The sequence below is a fragment of the Scyliorhinus torazame genome, chromosome 21 (assembly GCF_047496885.1).
Source record: "Scyliorhinus torazame isolate Kashiwa2021f chromosome 21, sScyTor2.1, whole genome shotgun sequence".
Classification (NCBI taxonomy): Eukaryota; Metazoa; Chordata; class Chondrichthyes; order Carcharhiniformes; family Scyliorhinidae; genus Scyliorhinus; species Scyliorhinus torazame.
Window position 1 is genome coordinate 53,404,070 of NC_092727.1, and position 17,019 is coordinate 53,421,088.

Below are 17,019 nucleotides of genomic sequence, written 5' to 3' on the forward strand. Positions count from 1 at the left end.
ATTGAAGTAAAAGGGAATCAGCGGGAAGCGATGCCTAACACAGAGGAAGATGCTTTTGGCTGTTGAAGACCAATCACCTCAGCCCAAGGACACCACTGCAGGAGTTCCTCAGGGTAGTATCCTAGGCTCTACCATCTACAGCTGCTTCATCAATGACCTTTCCCTCCATCACGGGGTCAGAATAATATAAATATTCTGGATATTCATTTTTGTTTCGCATTCTTTTTCAATGATATGGCACATATGGATAATAAGCAAAGAAAAGAGGAGGTAATTGGACACAGGCAGTTCCTTCAGTAGATGCTGGCATTCCTGGACTTTTAACTAACTTTCCACATGTTTGCTGATGATTGCACAGTGCTGTAATGCATGGTGTTTGCCACAGGAGCCAGTCTGTCTTCAATGCAGTTTTATTGACAAAATCGAGTATAAGATAAGTAGAGACGACAACACAGTTCCCCATGCAGGTAGAAACGTGTTCTTATGTAGGTGTTCTAACCTTTCCTCAATGAGCATCAGCTGCTGTTATTCACATCTGGAGCATGCACTCAACTGCATTTACAACATTAACAGACTCCTTTCTTTCTGAAAAAAATACAACTGCATACTTACAGACAAGAGATTTCAAAACAAAAGTGAAGAAAGCTAAATAAATCTTTCACTCCCGAGACTCACATCATGAGACATCTTTCTTCTGCAACTCCCAATAAATTCTCACTGGAAGCATTCATTTTGATAAAACCATCAGACAATTGATGGCTTGTATACCCGTTTTTGTTTGAACATTTCCTTTTTTCTCCAAAAGTTTTTTCAAACTTGTGATATTAATTCTTATTCCCTTCTCCTTACACATTTTCTGGAGAGTGCATTATCCCAAAAGGAACAATTGCCGACATAAAACATTCAATCGGTGCAGTTTCTTCAGCATCTACTCGATATAAAATTTCCCATAATATCTCTGATGAGGGCAACTACCTCAATAAGTGCAAGCATTTCAGCAGCTAAAGTACTTGCGATTTTCTTTATTTCTCTGGCTTTGAAGGGACATCATTTCCCACTTTTTCCCATAAAAAGTATTATAAAACTGGCGGCGTTTGAAAAACCATCACAAAGGTTCATGTGAGAGGTACAGATAACCAATTTTATTTTCCTGGGGTCACCCAAAGGTGGAAACTTCAGCACATATTTCTCCATCTTGAAATGTTTTGATATTTTGTTTGTCCGTTAAATGTCTGTCCATTACAGTATATCGAAGCAAATTACTGCGGATGTTGGAATCTGAAACAAAAACAGAAAATAGTGGACAATCCCGGCTGGTTTGACAACATCTGTGGAGAGAAAAGGGAACTAACGTTTCGAGTCGGGACGACACTTTGTCAACGCTAGAGAGAACTGGAAATGGGGTCAGATTTATACTGTAAAGGGGGGGTTCATAGAGCGGTGGGACTGGATAGGGGGCCAGCAAAAGGTGGAGATTGACAAAGATCTCGAGGACAGAAGACAAAAGGAAGGTAAATGGAGGTGATTAATGCCCACCTTTGTTCCGCCATTCACACATTCTAATCTCTTTATATGTCATTATCAGCACCCCACTTAGCCCTGTTCACCCCATTTACATTCTTTTTGTCTTCTGTCCTTGACATCTTTGTCAATTTCCACCTATCGCTTGACCCCCATCAAGCCCCACCGCTCTCCCCCCACCCCACTACAGTATAAACCACATTGGAGACAGCCCAACGTTTAACAAAATTGAATGAATCCAGACAGAGTGATCACAAGGAAACAAAAAGGTTTAATAGCACTGTACTAGTATCTACAACTCCAATCCCCAAAGGATCTCCCACCGCAACCCACACCAGAGTCGGGGTTTTTATGTCCGCTGGGCTCCCCTTGTAAAGGTGAACCTCCCCCCCCCCCCCCCCCCCCCCCCCCGCCACCTGTTGGGGGAGCTCGTATTTGTCCGAGATCACGTGGAACTTCACAGTCCACATGCCTCGGGAGGGTTTTATCACTTCTCCCCCACCTATGGCATCCACCATGATGGGCTATTGGGCAGGACCTCGGGTCCTCTTTGCCCTGGGGTGGCCCTCAGGCACTGTCTGTATGGGTTCCGGCAGCATGTACCACATGGGGACCGTTGTTTGTGATTTAATAATAATAATCGCTTATTGTCACAAGTAGGTTTTGATGAAGTTACTGTGAAAAGCCCCTAGTCGCCACATTCCAGCGCCTGTTCAGGGAGACCGGTATGGGGATTGAACCCGCGCTGCTGGTCTTGTTCTGAATTATAAGCCAGCAGTTTAGCCCACTGTGCTAAACCAGCCCCTGATCTGAGCGTATAAGCGGTGGCGCCCCTGGCGGATCATTATCTGCGTCCTTGTCCACGGCAGCAGCGTCTCCATGTCAGAGTCGGAATCAGAGACTTCTGCATCCAGCTGGGGTTCTAGGACTTGTGCTGGCGGCACCGTTGCTGCCGGCTCATGCGGACAAGCATTGGCCAATGCCAGGGTGCGGCTGTGGAGGTGATCTATGTGCCAATTCAACTCTCGACCCTGTGCCAGTACCAGATACAACACTGTCCGCTTAGCAATTCGAAATTGAATTGAAATGTGCCAGCCAATTAATGCCGAAGGTGCGCAAGCCTGCTCAAGTCCAATTCTGATCCCACCAGTCCACTGCAGACCTTCCCATCAATGTCTGGCAACATGAGGCTCGGCATGCGTAGAGGCGCCATCCCATTAACAGCTCTGATGGCGCCACTCCTGGGGTGGCACACGGCGTAGTCCTGCTGCAGAAGAGGAAATGGGCCAGGCGCAACTCCAGGGAACCAGTCGTCTGCTTCTGCACCCCTGCTTGAATGTCAGGCCACGCACGCAGCCAGACTGCTCGATGCCGGGTGGTACAGTGCAGTGTGAGCATGGCGAATTCCGTTGGCCCGCAAGAAAGCCCCAAATTCTGTGTTGGTGAACACTGTCCCATTGACCGAGACGAGGACCTCTGCTATGCCATCTGTACTAAAAGACTGCCGGAGCTACTCGGTCGTGGCCTTGCAGATTGTGGAGGACATTTGGTGAACGCCAATCCATTTGGAGTGGCCATCGACAAGGATCAGGACCATCGATCCCTTGAAAGCACCGGCAAAATTGTCCGTGTGTGTGAAGGCAGCACGGTGGCGCAGTGGTTAGCAATGCTGCCTCACGGCGCCGACGTCCCGGGTTCAATCCAGGCTCTGGGTCACTGTCCGTGTGGAGCATGCACATTCTCCCCGTGGTTTGTGTGATTTTCGCCCCCACAACCCAAAGATGTGCAGACTAGGTGGATTGGCCACGCTAAATTGCCCCTTAATTGGAAAAATGAATTGGGTACTCTCTAAATTTATAACAAAAACAAATAAATCGATGTGTGGCCGAGACTCCAAGGTTTTCCCGGCCATTCCCATGGGTGGAGGAGTGTTTTCGATGGAAGCGTCTGATGTTCCTGGCACGGGTCACACTGTTAGCCAAACTTCTCGATTTCGCTGTTGATGCCTGGTCACCATACATAACTATGGGCCAGCATTTAAATTTTAGACACCCCGGGGTCACCGTTATGGACATGTTATGGACACGTTATGGACACCCTCACAATTGGGACACGCCGTTTCACCAGGGCAGCACGATAGCACAATGGTTAGCACAGTTGCTTCACAGCTCCAGGGTCCCAGGTTCGATTCCTGGCTTGGATCACTGTCTGTGTGGAGTCTGCACGTTTTCCACGTGTCTGCGTGGGTTCCCTTTAGTTGCTCTGGTTTCCTCCCACCGTCCAAAGATGTGCAGGTTAGGTAGATTGGCTATGCCAAATTGCCCTTAGTGTCCAAAAGGTTAGATGGAGTTACTGGGGTATGGGGATAGGATGGAGTCGTGGTCTTAGGTAGGGTGATCTTTCCTTGGGCCAGTGCAGACTCGATGGGTTGAATGGCCTCCTTCTGCACTGTAAATTCTATGACCAGGACCATGATAAGCGTTCCCCATAGAAGGATACTGTCCTCCAAACTGAGTTCTGCGATCTTCGTCGTGAAGCCTTTAAGTACCTGGCAAGGTGCGATGTTGGATACTGCACAAAATACTGGACACAGGCTATCTGGGACCCATCTACGTCCAAGCATGAATTTGGGACGCAGCAACGAGTAACATGTTCATAAGGTGTCGAGACATGATGACTTCATCAGGGTGATACCCTGGCACTGCAGGAGCCACCTGTGCATCCTGGCACTGCCAACCTGGCACCTTGCAAGTGCTACCTGGGTGAGAGCCTGACACTGCCAATGTGCCCAGGTGGCAATGCCAGCTTGAAGGGGCACTGCCAGAGTACCAGGTTGGCACTGCCAAGGTACCAAGCTAGCATTTTGTTTGCGGCGGCGATTGGGCCACTGATGCCCTGCGCGGTTGTTGGGGTGGTGCGGGGGTCCCGGGGACTCCTCATAGTGAGTTGTTACTTGGGGAGGGTCATGTCCGTGGCTCCAGTAATCAATATGCCATTTGAAAATGGCGTCGCAATCTCTAGTTCCCGGTGAGGTCCCCGATCTAACCCGAGTGCCGTTTAATAGCATTGTGTTTCTCGGCTCTGCGAGCGCTGGGGGACACATGGCTAAAAGTGCTCGCTATGGGATTTGTGGTTCCCCTTTGGTTAAAACGTGCCCTACGTGTCTATTGCCTTCTCACCAAGAAACATGTAGTTTCTTCAATGGTATGCTGCAATGCCCTGAAATAGTGAAATGGAAACCACGGGCAGGTTCCTCCTTCCCACCGCACCAGATTTCTGGTGCGGCACGCTGGTGGGATTCTCCATTTCGTTGGCTGGTCACTGGGGTTTCCCATTGTGGGGCAGTCCTAAGCCGTCAGGAAACCCCCGGAATGCCGGCAAAACGGAGAATCCCGACGGTGGAGAATTCAGCCCCAATAGATTTCCTGAATACAAGGCATTTTACACATCTAACTTCATCTGTGCCTATTTTCATTGAGGCCTTGCTCAACAATAAAGTATCTTCCTGGAGACCACATCAGAGCCAATGAAGAGAGTTATTCCAGCTATTTTGATTGGGGTGACCACTCTTTTTAAAGACTTTAGCTTATTGTTCCAAACTCTTGAAACTTTTCATACTATTTAAACTTACGTGGATCTTCCTTGTCAGGGGCAATTCCAAGCAGCAATTGAGCCAGTCCATCCGGCACACTGTAGAAGTGCAACCTCTATTGATCACACAGTTGAAGCAATCAGCAACCAAGCCCACTGGGCTCAGACTTTCATTCACCAAAACAATTCCTTCATATCTGTCATCCTTAGTGTTCTCAATGTCTGTATCGTGCATTACCTCAAAGATTTGCACATTGGACAATTCATTGTGTCATGATATTTTGAATCATATTAAAAAGACCTGTTTCATCATTCTACATGCACTTCCAGCATTCATCCGCCTATCTTTGCCATTCCTCTTTCTGTCTCGACCCATAAATTGGCTCAAAGTGCGACCCCATCACCCCGTCACACCACCTATCAGCAACTCCATCTTTGTACTGCTGCCTTTTTCTAGTTACCAGGCAGTTTCAAAATTTAGCAACCATGGAGTCCTCCATTATTTGCATCACTGCAGCGCTGCCTGTTTGTGACCTGACAGTGGTTGGAAACGATTGCTCGCCCAAAGGTTATTTTTGAGGTCAGCAGCCATCCCGGCCAAAAGATAATCTTCTCCATGAGTCTATCTATGAGTGACATTGGTGGGCAACCCAGTAACCTGAATGCAAGCACAGACACAGAGGTCTCTGGGTCAAACTTGTCAATTTATTATACAAACAACAATATACCCATCCATGGACTGATTGTCCGCCTTTTTACATTGATCAAACTTTGACCACGCATTGTAGGCTTTCAACCGATCATCTTTCTCGTAAATCCTATCCATAGATTGTAATAGAAGAGTAAATCCCTCTTCAGTACCCAAGTGACCCACATCCAGCTGCAAAAGTACTTGACCTTGAATCTTACATTTTCCTGGTGGTGACACAGTCAAAGCCAATCTTTGATTCCTATGAGATGATGAGGTAACCTGAGCCCATATTTCCACTTCAGTTCCCCACTGCTCAGAGCCTGACGAAACCCGCGGCTATTCAAAGCTTGAGAATTTGCCTCAGGCTTCAGCCATTTCACACCAGCGGCTGCTGGGAATAGTACTTTTGTCAAAAGAGAGGGAGAGAGAGAGAGAAAAAAATCTCTAATTCGCTTAAAACCTCCACAGGGCAATGTTAACTCTCTGCTACCATGTTATAATACTGAGCATTGTTGTGCTCCATGATCTTGTCTTGCAATGAATCTCAACAACTGCTGGTGACTTAGTCAGAACTAGGATTTATTAATGTACACGTCGTTAGGTAACAATCAGATACAGACCAAGTTATCATCGAGTTACCTTATACTCTACTGGAACTAACCTGATGTACAGCTGTCCTCATTTACGCCTTATAACCTTCTGTTGATAGCTGGATATCACCTGACTTATATCTGACGTTGGTGGGAGGTCACACTGCAATGTACATGGCCACCTGCTGGTGGGAGGTCACACTGCAATGTACATGGCCACCTGGTGGTGGGAGGTAACACTGCTGAGTATATGTAATATTATCGACAGGCATATTACCACATCCCCCTTCCTTAGGAGATATTGATGTTTGTGTACAACATGATTACCATCTTTACTTTCTACATTTGTGATAAGCATAAATAATCTAAACAGATTTAACTAGGGTGTCCATAGACAGGATAAGCCTGGTCAGTGTCTGTCTATTTTGCACAGCTCATTGTGCCTCCCTCATGGGATCACGCCTGTGGTCACTTGGGTATTGCCAACCTTTTCAACGACTGGTTTGCATGCCGGTCTCTTGCTTCGGATCATTTGAATACTGTACCTTTTGGAGGGATGTCTCCTTGATGGCCACACGTGTATCAGCAGCTTCTTCTTTTTCCGTTTCTACCCACAATGCTGTTTGTTGCTTTGTTGTATGTTCTCTGTTTCTTCTGTCTCTAGCATGTCAATCACAACATCAACATCTTCTCTTTTGTTTTCATCAGTGGGATGTGCTAGCTCTCCCACTCTGCTCCTCTTCCTCTTTTTTGTTCTGTCATCGCTTTGTTTTAGCGATCATCTGACAAATTTTTTTTTAATGTTTGAGTTTGGCAACCCCTGTTTTAGTGCCGGTCTGCACCATGTGTATCGAAGTGTGCGGATCCAGGGCAGCACGGTGGTGCAGTGGTAGCACTGCAACCTCACGGTGCCGAGGTCCCAGGTTCAATCCCGCTCTGGGTTACTGTCCGTGTGGAGTTTGCACATTCTCCCCGTGTTTGCATGGGTTTCGCCCCCACAACTCAAAGATGTGCAAGGTAGGTAAATTGAACACGCTAAATTGCCCCTTAATTGGAAAAATGAATTGGGCACTCTAAATTTGTAAAAAAAAAAGAAAAAAAAAAGAAGTGTGCGGATCCTCAGTTGGGATCTGTGGCGCCGGGGTGTCTGCAAGGGATTGTGTAGCCTCGCCCAATTCTGTGCCCTCATCTGGGGGTTTGAGAGCCTCGTTCTCTGGTGCCTGAAATGAAATGAAATAAAAATCGCTTATTGTTACAAGTAGGCTTCAAATAAAGTTACTGTGAAAAGCCCCTAGTCGCCACATTCCAGCTCCAGTTCGGGGAGGCTCGTACAGGAATTGAACCCTCTCTGCTGGCCTTGGTCTGCTTTACAAGCCACCTATTTAGCCCACTGTGCTAAAAAAGCCCCTGGGTGGAAGTCACATCTATAACATCAGGTGCTGTCCTTTGTGCCTTATTGGAACAATGATTAATGGCTCCTCATCACTGGAAATGACAATACAAAAGCTCTCTGGTCCTGACGATCCAGGCGATGGATCATCTTGGTCTTGCTCTAGTATATATGTGTGATCCGACGAGCTACATAGCGATATGGTCATCAGCTCCTCTAACTCATCTTCTGGTGGAGTAACCTCGAGCAGCAGGGAGTCGACTACCGGAACCATTTCAGAGGTCTGAGACGATTCACGATGTGCTTCTGGAGCAAGCTTTTCCAACATTGGGAAGATGTCTTCTGTTATCAGCTTAGTCAAGAGCTGTTCCTCCGAGGTGTTGGCCATTGCAATCTTACTTTTCATTTTGGAATGCACCGTCTCAGAGCTCTCACACTTCTCGGTGTCCTGCGTGGACTGGGCGTCCCTTGTAATCACCTCGTCCGTCCCGCCAAACCACTGGAGCAGTGTTTCTTGGGCCCCTTCATCGAGCTCGCCATTACTGCCGCAAAATAGATTTATGAACATTGCATAGTCATCTTCATCTGGCTCACCTTCCATTCTTTACTTTCTGCATCATGTCCGTAATCTTATACATGTCTTTGTAGTATTCATCATCGGAGTCAGTATCGTCTGCAATAATGTCTCCTGTAAAATACAACATAGCACATGGAATTATGTATTTGCGCAGGAGAGAGCCAATTTCAAAGTCAGCATCGAGTTTTGCTGCCGAACTTTTATTTAACATTCCATGCTGTGGAACTTCAGGACGACTGAAGATATTGAAGAATGAGTCATTTGGTACAGCTTTGGTACAACTGTTTTGCGAGTACTCTGACCCTTGTGTTTCGGTTTAGTTTTAATTATTTTCACCTTGACATTTTTCCTTTCTCCCAGTCGATCTGGCATCCTGTGCACCCTCTGATTTCTAGTTCATCAGTGAATGAAGATCCAAGCTCGTCAGCCACGATTCCATCTGGTATTCTTTCATAATCACTTCAATTGTAAAATACTCGTTCGGCTCAAACTTAAACTCCAGAGAGAAGACCCTCGACTTTTCATGCTCTGAATATTTAACATTCACATCTTGTAGATCCTTTAATACAGGCTCATCATGCTCCTGCATCATGCCACTGAGTACATCCACCACCTTGAAGACTGTTAACCAGAATTGCGGAATGCTCTTAAGCTCTTCCGTCACTTCATCTGATTTGTTGTCCTGAACTTCTGTTGAATCCTCATAGAATGACTGCACTATCATATCTTGTAGGGATTTGTAGTGTTCGGCTGGTCACTCGTCTTCTGGAATGTACAGCCGCTCAACTAGGTTCAGGGATTCACGTGCATCCGCTTCTATGATGGATTCGATTTTCATGTCCAAAACATGAAACGGCAACATGTACGTTGTGTCGTGCACGACTAGCTCAAATCACATTCATCCAACATCTCAATCATTTTCTTGTTCAACTTGTGCAAAGCAGCCCAACTAACGAGATTGGGCCCCATTCCAATGTCAAGGTCGCAGCGTACTAATGAGTCATTCATGATCACCATCATTTCCTATCTGGTTTTGAGGGCATCCGGCTTGTTCTTACTAACGTCATCAATTTTTGAGATTATGTCTTCACCTTTCTGGGTCGGACTCTTCTTGTCATTGGTTGTAATGAGATTGATGAAGAACTGTTTGTCTGGAGACACCTCATCAACTGCATCGACTGATCTGATGTGGTCCACTGTAGTACGTGAAAAAAAATTTGTTTCACAAAATGGCCAACATGGCCGAACCTGGACAACCTTTCCAAAGGCCGGACATCGCCATGGGCCATGTCGATTGCCACATTTCTAGTACAAGGTGGGGGCTCCTGTCGGCCACTTACAATGGGTGCCTGCACTGAGACCATGTTTCTTTATGACGTGCGTCACGGCGTCACAGTGCTTATGGCGCTGGCGTCTTCCTCTATATTGGTGCCAAAATGTTTCAGAGTGAGTGTACTGTTTTGTTGTGCAGCCACCTCACTTGCATGACACATCTTAAAAACACTTCAGCAGTCAAGGGCATTCAGTCTTTGATCTTCGGATAAGCGTTCTCCAAGGCGGCCTTCAGGACGTGCGACCATGCAGAATCGCCGAGCAGAAACTTATAGCCAAGTTCCGCACACATGAGTATTTCCTCAACCGGGACCTTGGATTCATGTTGCATTACATTCACCCCCTGCCATCTGGCCTGGGCTTGCGAAATCCTACCAACTGTCCTGGCTTGAGACAATTCACACCTCTTTAACCTGTGATTATCCCTCACTCCAGTCGCACCGTCTGAACCTGTAGACTTAATTACCTGCAAAGACTCGCATTCAAAGTATCGTATTGCACCTTTGACTTTGTCTATATATACGTTTCTGGAACCCACCTCTTCATTCACCTGAGGAAGGAGCAGTGCTCCGAAAGCTAGTGATTCAAAACAAACCTGTTGGACTTTAACCTGGTGTTGTAGGACTTCTTACTCTACATCTTAAAATGGCTTTCTGGATACGCGTACTAAAAGTGTCACGCTCACACGCTTCGTTATTCTTCAGAGAGCAGTCCCGATCAAAGTACTTTAACGCCTCATCGTAGCCTTGCGCTCCTCTTCGCTTCAACAGGCGAAGGTATGATATAGTTCTGTTGCTCGAAGACCTGCTAACGTGAGCAGCAATGCAATGAGCCTCTCGTCAGGCTCTGCCTGCAGTCCAAGGGCTACAAGATGGAATCCAAATTGTTGTTTAAAAGCACACCAATTTTTTTCTACTTTACCGAGAGTTGAAGCTGATGGGGTCCCTTTAAACTTTCCATCTCTAACTTCATCCTCGTTTACTGCATCGAGTCGCCAATGGTCGCAGTTCACCAGGTCGGTTCTTCAGCCGATTTAACTTTGCCCCTTCTGACATTACCCTCAAATCTCCAGCACCCATCTGGTACAATGTTGTGTTCCATGATCTTGTCTTGCAATGAATCTACAGAACTGCTGGTGACTTAGCCAGAACTAGGATTTATTAATGTACAGGCAGACTGCGGGTCATATCGTCCGATCTCCCTGTTAAATATGGATGCGAAGCTTCTAGCACAGGTGTTGGCGTTAAGACTGGAGTCTTGTCTCCTGGATGTCATTGGGGATATGTAATGGGGTGGAGGTTGTCAGCAAATGTGAGAAGACTGCTGAACATGGTGCTTACCCCCAGGAGGGTTGGGTTCTGGAGATCATAATTTTGCTTGATGTTTGATGCGGAGAAGGCGTTTGACTGGGTAAAGTGAGACTATCTGTTTGCGATACCAGAGAAATTAGTGTTTGGACCTGGCTTCATAACATGGGTGCAACTGTTCTATGTGGCTCTCTTTGCCAGTGTATGCACTAACAAAGTGACTTCTGAGCCCTTTCGTGTATACCGGGGTACTAGGCAGGGATGTCTGATGTCCGCTTTGTTGTTTGCATTAGCAATAGAACCACTAGCCATGGTGCTGAGGATTCAAAACATAGCTAGAGGAAGGGTGGCGCATAGGGGGCTGGATTCTCCGCACCCTAATGCTGAAGTCGCGTTCGAAGACATGGCGGAGAATCCAGTTTCATGCATGAAATCGGGACCAGCGCCAGTTCTGTGATTCTCCCCCCCCCCCCCCCTCCCCCCACCCCGAAAAGCAGTGTACTCGGGGAGTGCACCAAACTGAGTATCCATCACCTGAGGCCATTGCCTGAGGACTGCCCCACTATTCTCCGTCCCCGACTGGCCGAATTCCCGACAGCATATTTCTAATATGGTCCTACCATTCGGGAACCTCGCGAGGCAGCTGCGGACACAGTCCGCGGTCGCCACAGTCGGGGGCAGGCCGATTGGAGGGGGGGGCATCATTCAGGACTGTTTTTTTTTTGTGCGGGCGGTCCGGGTCAGGTGAGCAGCCGATCGGGGCACTATTTCTGCGGTCCAGGTCCGGGGGCTGAGTCCACTATGGAGCACGCTGTGGCCGCTGGAGGCCTCCGCCGTGCGCATGCGCGGCCTCTGACCCAGAGGTCGGGGGCCGAATCGGCAGCTGGAGCTGTGAGCACCATGACAGCTGCCTGCTAGCCCCCTGCGATGCTGTGAATCTGTGACCTTTTGACGCCAGTTTTCCTGGCGTAAAAGACCACGGGCGGGATTCTTCGACCCCCCCGGCGGCACCGGAGATTCGGCGGGGGCAGGAACCGCGCCGCGCCGGTCGGCGGACCCCCCCTGCCGATTCTCCGGCCCGCAACGGGCCGAAGACCCGCTGCTGTAATGCCGGTCCCGCCGGCGTGAATTAAACCACCTCCCTTACCGTTGGGACCAGGCGGCGCGAGCTGGCACCAGGGTGCTGGGGGGGGCGATCTGGCCCCGGGGGGTGCCCCCACGGTGTCCTGGCCTGCGATCAGGGCCCACCGATCCGCGGGCGCGCCTGTGCCGTGGGGGCACTCTTTTACTACGTGTCAGCCGTATTGGTCTCCGCGATGGCCGACGCGTAGATGACCCCCCCCTGTGCATGCGCGGGGATGATGTCAGCAGCCGCTGACGCTCCCACGCATGCGTGGACTTCCGCCGGTCGGCGGAGTCCCTTCGGCCCCAGCTGGCGTGGCGCCAAAGGCCTTCCAGGCCAGCCGGCGGGGCGGCAACCACTCTGGCGCGAGCCTAGCCCCGAAAGGTGAGGGCTTGGTCCCTAAAGGTGCGGAGAAATCCGCACCTTTGATGCGGCCTGACTCCGGAGTGGTTCACGCCACTCCATCTCGCCGTGACACCCCGCCCCGCCGAGTAGGGGAGAATCCCGCCCCACACTTTTCATGATGGCGTGGGGATATAGACTCGAAAACAGAGAATCTAGCCCAGGGTCTCTCTGTACACCAATAATATGCTCTTTTTCATTAGGGATCCAGAGGGGTCAGTGCGAAACCTTATGGGGATCTTGCAGTGTTTATGGGGCCTTTTCTAGATATAAGCTAAATATAGGAAAGTTCAAATACTTGGTGGTTGGGACATCGGGGCAGAGAGGGGAGCTTGCCGTTCTGGCTAACAGGACGTCATTTTCGGTATTTGGGGGTCCAGATAGCAAGAGATTGAGGGAAACTCCAGAGGTTGAACTACACAAATCTGCGAAGGAAAGTTAAGACAAACCTGCAAGGATGGGACGGTCTCCCACTATCCCTGGTGGGCTGAGTGCAATCGGTTAAGATGAATATCTTACCGAGATTTTTATTTTTATTTCAGTGACTCCTGGTGTTCCTGCCCAAGGCATTTTTCAAGGATATTGACGAGCTTGTGACTGGTTTTATTTGGGTGGGAAAGGGCCTGAGGATCAGGAGGATGGTGCTTCAGAGTGAGAGACAAGCAGTGGGCATGGCCTTGCCAAACTTTAACATTACTATTGGGCGGCCAATGCTGAAAAAGTGCTAGAGTGGTGTGTGGGTTCGGAGGAGGTTTGGGTCCAGGTGGAAGCAGAGACTGCGAAGGGGGCAAACCTGGGGGTGTTGTTGACGGCTCTGCCCCTGGGGGTGTTGTTGACGGCTCTGCCCCTGGCGGTGCCGAAGAAACACTCGACGAACCCGGTGGTAGTAGCCACGTTAAATCTTTGGAGGCAGCTCCATCAACATTTCAATTTGAAGGCTGCCTCAAGGCTAACTCCCAACTGTGCAAACCAGCTATTCGAGCCTTCTGGGTCGGATGTGAAGTTTAGGGAGTGGAAAGAAAAGGGGTTGGAGAGGGTGGGAGATTTATTTTTAGAGGGTTGGTTCACTCGCCTGGGGGAACTGAAGGAGAAATATGCACTTCCAGATGCTGCTGGGTTCAGGTATCTCCAGCTGCTTGGCTGGGTCAAAAGATCCTTTCTAGCCTTCCCTCTGAAGCAGAGGGCTTTACTTAGGGGATTTTATCCTGCTCATGGTTTGAGCTGGCCAGTATGTTGGGGATATGCTAGCGGATAGTGGGGGAGGAGATGTGCTCGGTTGAGGGTGTGAAGACAAAGTGGACAGAAGAGCTGGGGACGATCTTGGAGGAGGAGATTTGGAGCGAAGCACTGAGGAGGGTGACCCCGACCTCGTCCTGTGTGAGGCTTTGTCTCATGCAGCTAAAAGCAGTGTTTTGAACACGCCTCATGAAGACTAGAATGAGTCAGTTTTTCAATGGGGTGGAGGATAGATGTGGTCGGTGTTTGAAGGGGGGGTGGGTGCAGTGCACCACACGCACATGTTCTGGTTGAGCTCAAAGCTGGTGGTCTTCTGGAGGTCTTTTTTTTATACTATGCTGGCAATCCTGGGCTTTGGGTTGGAGCTTTGCCCATTGGTGGTGATTTTTGGGGTTTCGGATGTGCCACAGCTCTGGCAGGTGTCGAGGCAAGGAGGCGGATCCTCTTGGGCTGAATGTCGATTATACCGCCAAGCGCCTCGGCGTGGCTGTGTGACCCGATGGCGGTTTTGCACCTCGAGAAAGTCAAGTTTACTGTGAGAGGGTCGGCGGAAGTGTTTTACCCTAAATGGCGGCCGTTTATAATATACATTAAAGAGTTAGTCACTGTTCGCTGTTGGGGGGGGGGGGGGGGGGGGAAGTGGGGTGAGAGCGTTTAATGGTGAGGTTATGTTGTTCTAAGGGGACGTGGGGTGAGGGGTTCTTACTGTTTAGCTATTGTTCTGTGTTATTGTATAAAAATTGTCAAAAATTACAATAAAAATATTTCCAAACAAAACTTAAAAGAAAAACACACAGCAAGAAGGACTATAATACACAACAGCATTAGACTTATCTACACTGATGGCTATACCATCTGCAAGGCACAAGTCAGGAGTGTGATGAAATATTCTCCACTTGTCTGGATGGGTGCAGTTCCAACAAGACTCAAGACGCTGACACCATCCAGAACAAAGCAAACTGCATCATTGGCAACCTATGCACACGTTTGAATATTCACCCCTGTCACCATGAGTGGCTATTGGCAGCATTGTGTATCATCTTCAAGATGCGTACGGCAATTTGCCAAGACAGCACTCTCCAAACTTGTGTTTTCCAACACCCAGAAGATGATGGATGGAAACACCACCACTTACAAGTTCCCCTCAAAGCTGGACTTAATGGCACAATCCATGAAAGAATGCAGGAAAAGAGGGACCTGGGGCATGCATCAGTCTCAATTTTTGCAGGTGGCTAGCCATATTGAGGGCGATCTTGGACTTCAGAAAGAGAGGAGTTGAGCACAAATGAAGTTATGCTTACCCTTTATAAATCTGAGTTTAGGCCCTAACTAGAGTACTTAATCTATTTCTGGGGCTTCGCCAATAATGGGGCTATGTCCCCACACCGGCGTGAAAAGCGGCGCCAAACACTCCAGCGTCAATGGTCCCCGATAATGGGGAACGCTCCCCTTCGTAGGGGGCTAGGTCGGCGCTGGAGTGGTCCCCGCAGCACCAGCTGCTGCAGAACAGCCGGTGTGAGTTTGCACATGTGCGGCCAGCGTATTTCCACGCATGCGCGGAACGGCCAGCGTGATTCCACGCATGCGCGGGGGTTCCCTTCTCCGCACGGTCCCCGGGCAATGTGGCAGAGCCCTCCAGGGGCCCAGCGCGGAGGAACATATGCCACACGGAACCAGCCCACCCGCCGATCGGTAGGCCCCGATCGCGGGCCAGGCCACCGTGCCCCCCCCGCCCCGGGGTCGAATCCCCCCGCCCCCTCTCCAGGACAGCCCCCACAGACTCACCTTCCAGGTCCCGCCGTGTGGGACCTGAGTAACCCAAGCCGGCGGGACTCGGCCAAACTCGTCGGTAACTCGGCCCATTGGGGCCCGGAGAATCGCCGGGGGTGGGGGGAGCTTTCAACAGCCCCCGACCGGCACGCCGGGAATCCCGTGGGTGCCCGAGAATTGGTGGGGGAGAGTCGGGAAGCTGGTGTTGGGGAATCCCGGCCCTGGTCTCCACACTTTAGTGATGATGTGAGTATACTTGAGAGGATGCAGGAGAGATGTACCAGAATAGCTCCTGTGAAAAAAATGGGTCAATAAATTGTGGTAATGAAATAGTGATAGGTAGCATGATGTCACAATGACATCAGCAGTCATGTGTAAGAGAATCTAAAAAAGATGGACTAGTCGGTATATAAGAGTAATGCACTTACAAAGAAACTTATCATGTACATACCGCAAATAACGTACTTTTGAAGAAACCTACCTGAGTAAGATCATGAATGGAGGGTACCTTCCCAACAGAGATTCAGCCTCAAGTTACCCGAAGAGAGATCCAAATAGTTTCTGCATGGATACGAAACAAAACATGGTGGTAGCGGTGGTGACACCAATCTAGCAATGTCTTATTGCCATTGATAGAACCCCACGGGACAATTCAGAAGACAACTTCTTGAAAGGGAGAATCAGGAGACTTACCTTGGTGAGAGGCAGGTGTCAGCATTGGTTGAGCAGCCACTGCCCTTTTTGCAGCCATTCAAAAACTTTGAAGATCCACGGAGAGGTCAGCATTAGGAATTGTGGAACAAACACTTCCTGAGGTATCGCGCTACATTGGGTTTGAATGCCAAAGAGCAGAAACACCAGGTTCATATGTTCCACCAAGCAATAGGGCCTGTTGCCGATGATGTCCTCCTGAGACAGGACATAGAAGAGATATCTGCAGACTTCGAAACCATCTGAAAAACACGATGCATATTTTAGCCCAAAATGCAACCTTGTGATTCGAAGATCCCAAAGTCCTGGGGAATCCATCAAATTGTTCCTTGCAGGTCGTGAGTATGGTGCATAGAAATAAGGGGCGGGATTCTCTGATCCCCCGCCGGGTTAGAGAATCGCCGGGGGTCGGCGTGAATCCTGCCCCCGCCGTCCTTCGAAATCTCCGGCCTCAGAGAATGGCACGGACTGGCGCGACTCAATGGGCCCCGGGGTCGCCCGAATTCTCCGGCCTGCGATGGGCCGAAGTCCCGCCCATATTTTGCCAGTTCCGCCGGCATAAATTGGAGTAGGTCCTTACCGGCGGGACCTGGCGGCGCGGGCGGCCTCCGGGGTTCTCGGGGGGGGGGCAAAAGGGGATCTGGTCCCGGGAGGTGCCCCCACGGTGGCCTGGCCCGCGATCGGGGCCCACCAATCCGTGGGCGGGCCTGTGCCGTGGGGGCACTCTATTCCTCCGCATCGGCCGCTGTGGTCCTCCGCGATGGCCGATGCAGAGACG

The 17,019-nt window shown here is 49.5% G+C and overlaps 1 long non-coding RNA gene across 1 annotated transcript; it reads right to left on the reverse strand.

The window, feature by feature from the left end:
- Positions 1–1,148: 1,148 nt before the first annotated feature.
- Positions 1,149–16,373, reverse strand: LOC140397984 (uncharacterized). Its single transcript, XR_011937372.1, has 3 exons — positions 16,224–16,373; positions 16,012–16,091; positions 1,149–1,278 (listed from the first exon to the last, which is right to left on the reverse strand). It is a non-coding gene; the product is annotated as an uncharacterized lncRNA (long non-coding RNA).
- Between the last annotated feature and the right edge of the window lie 646 nt (positions 16,374–17,019).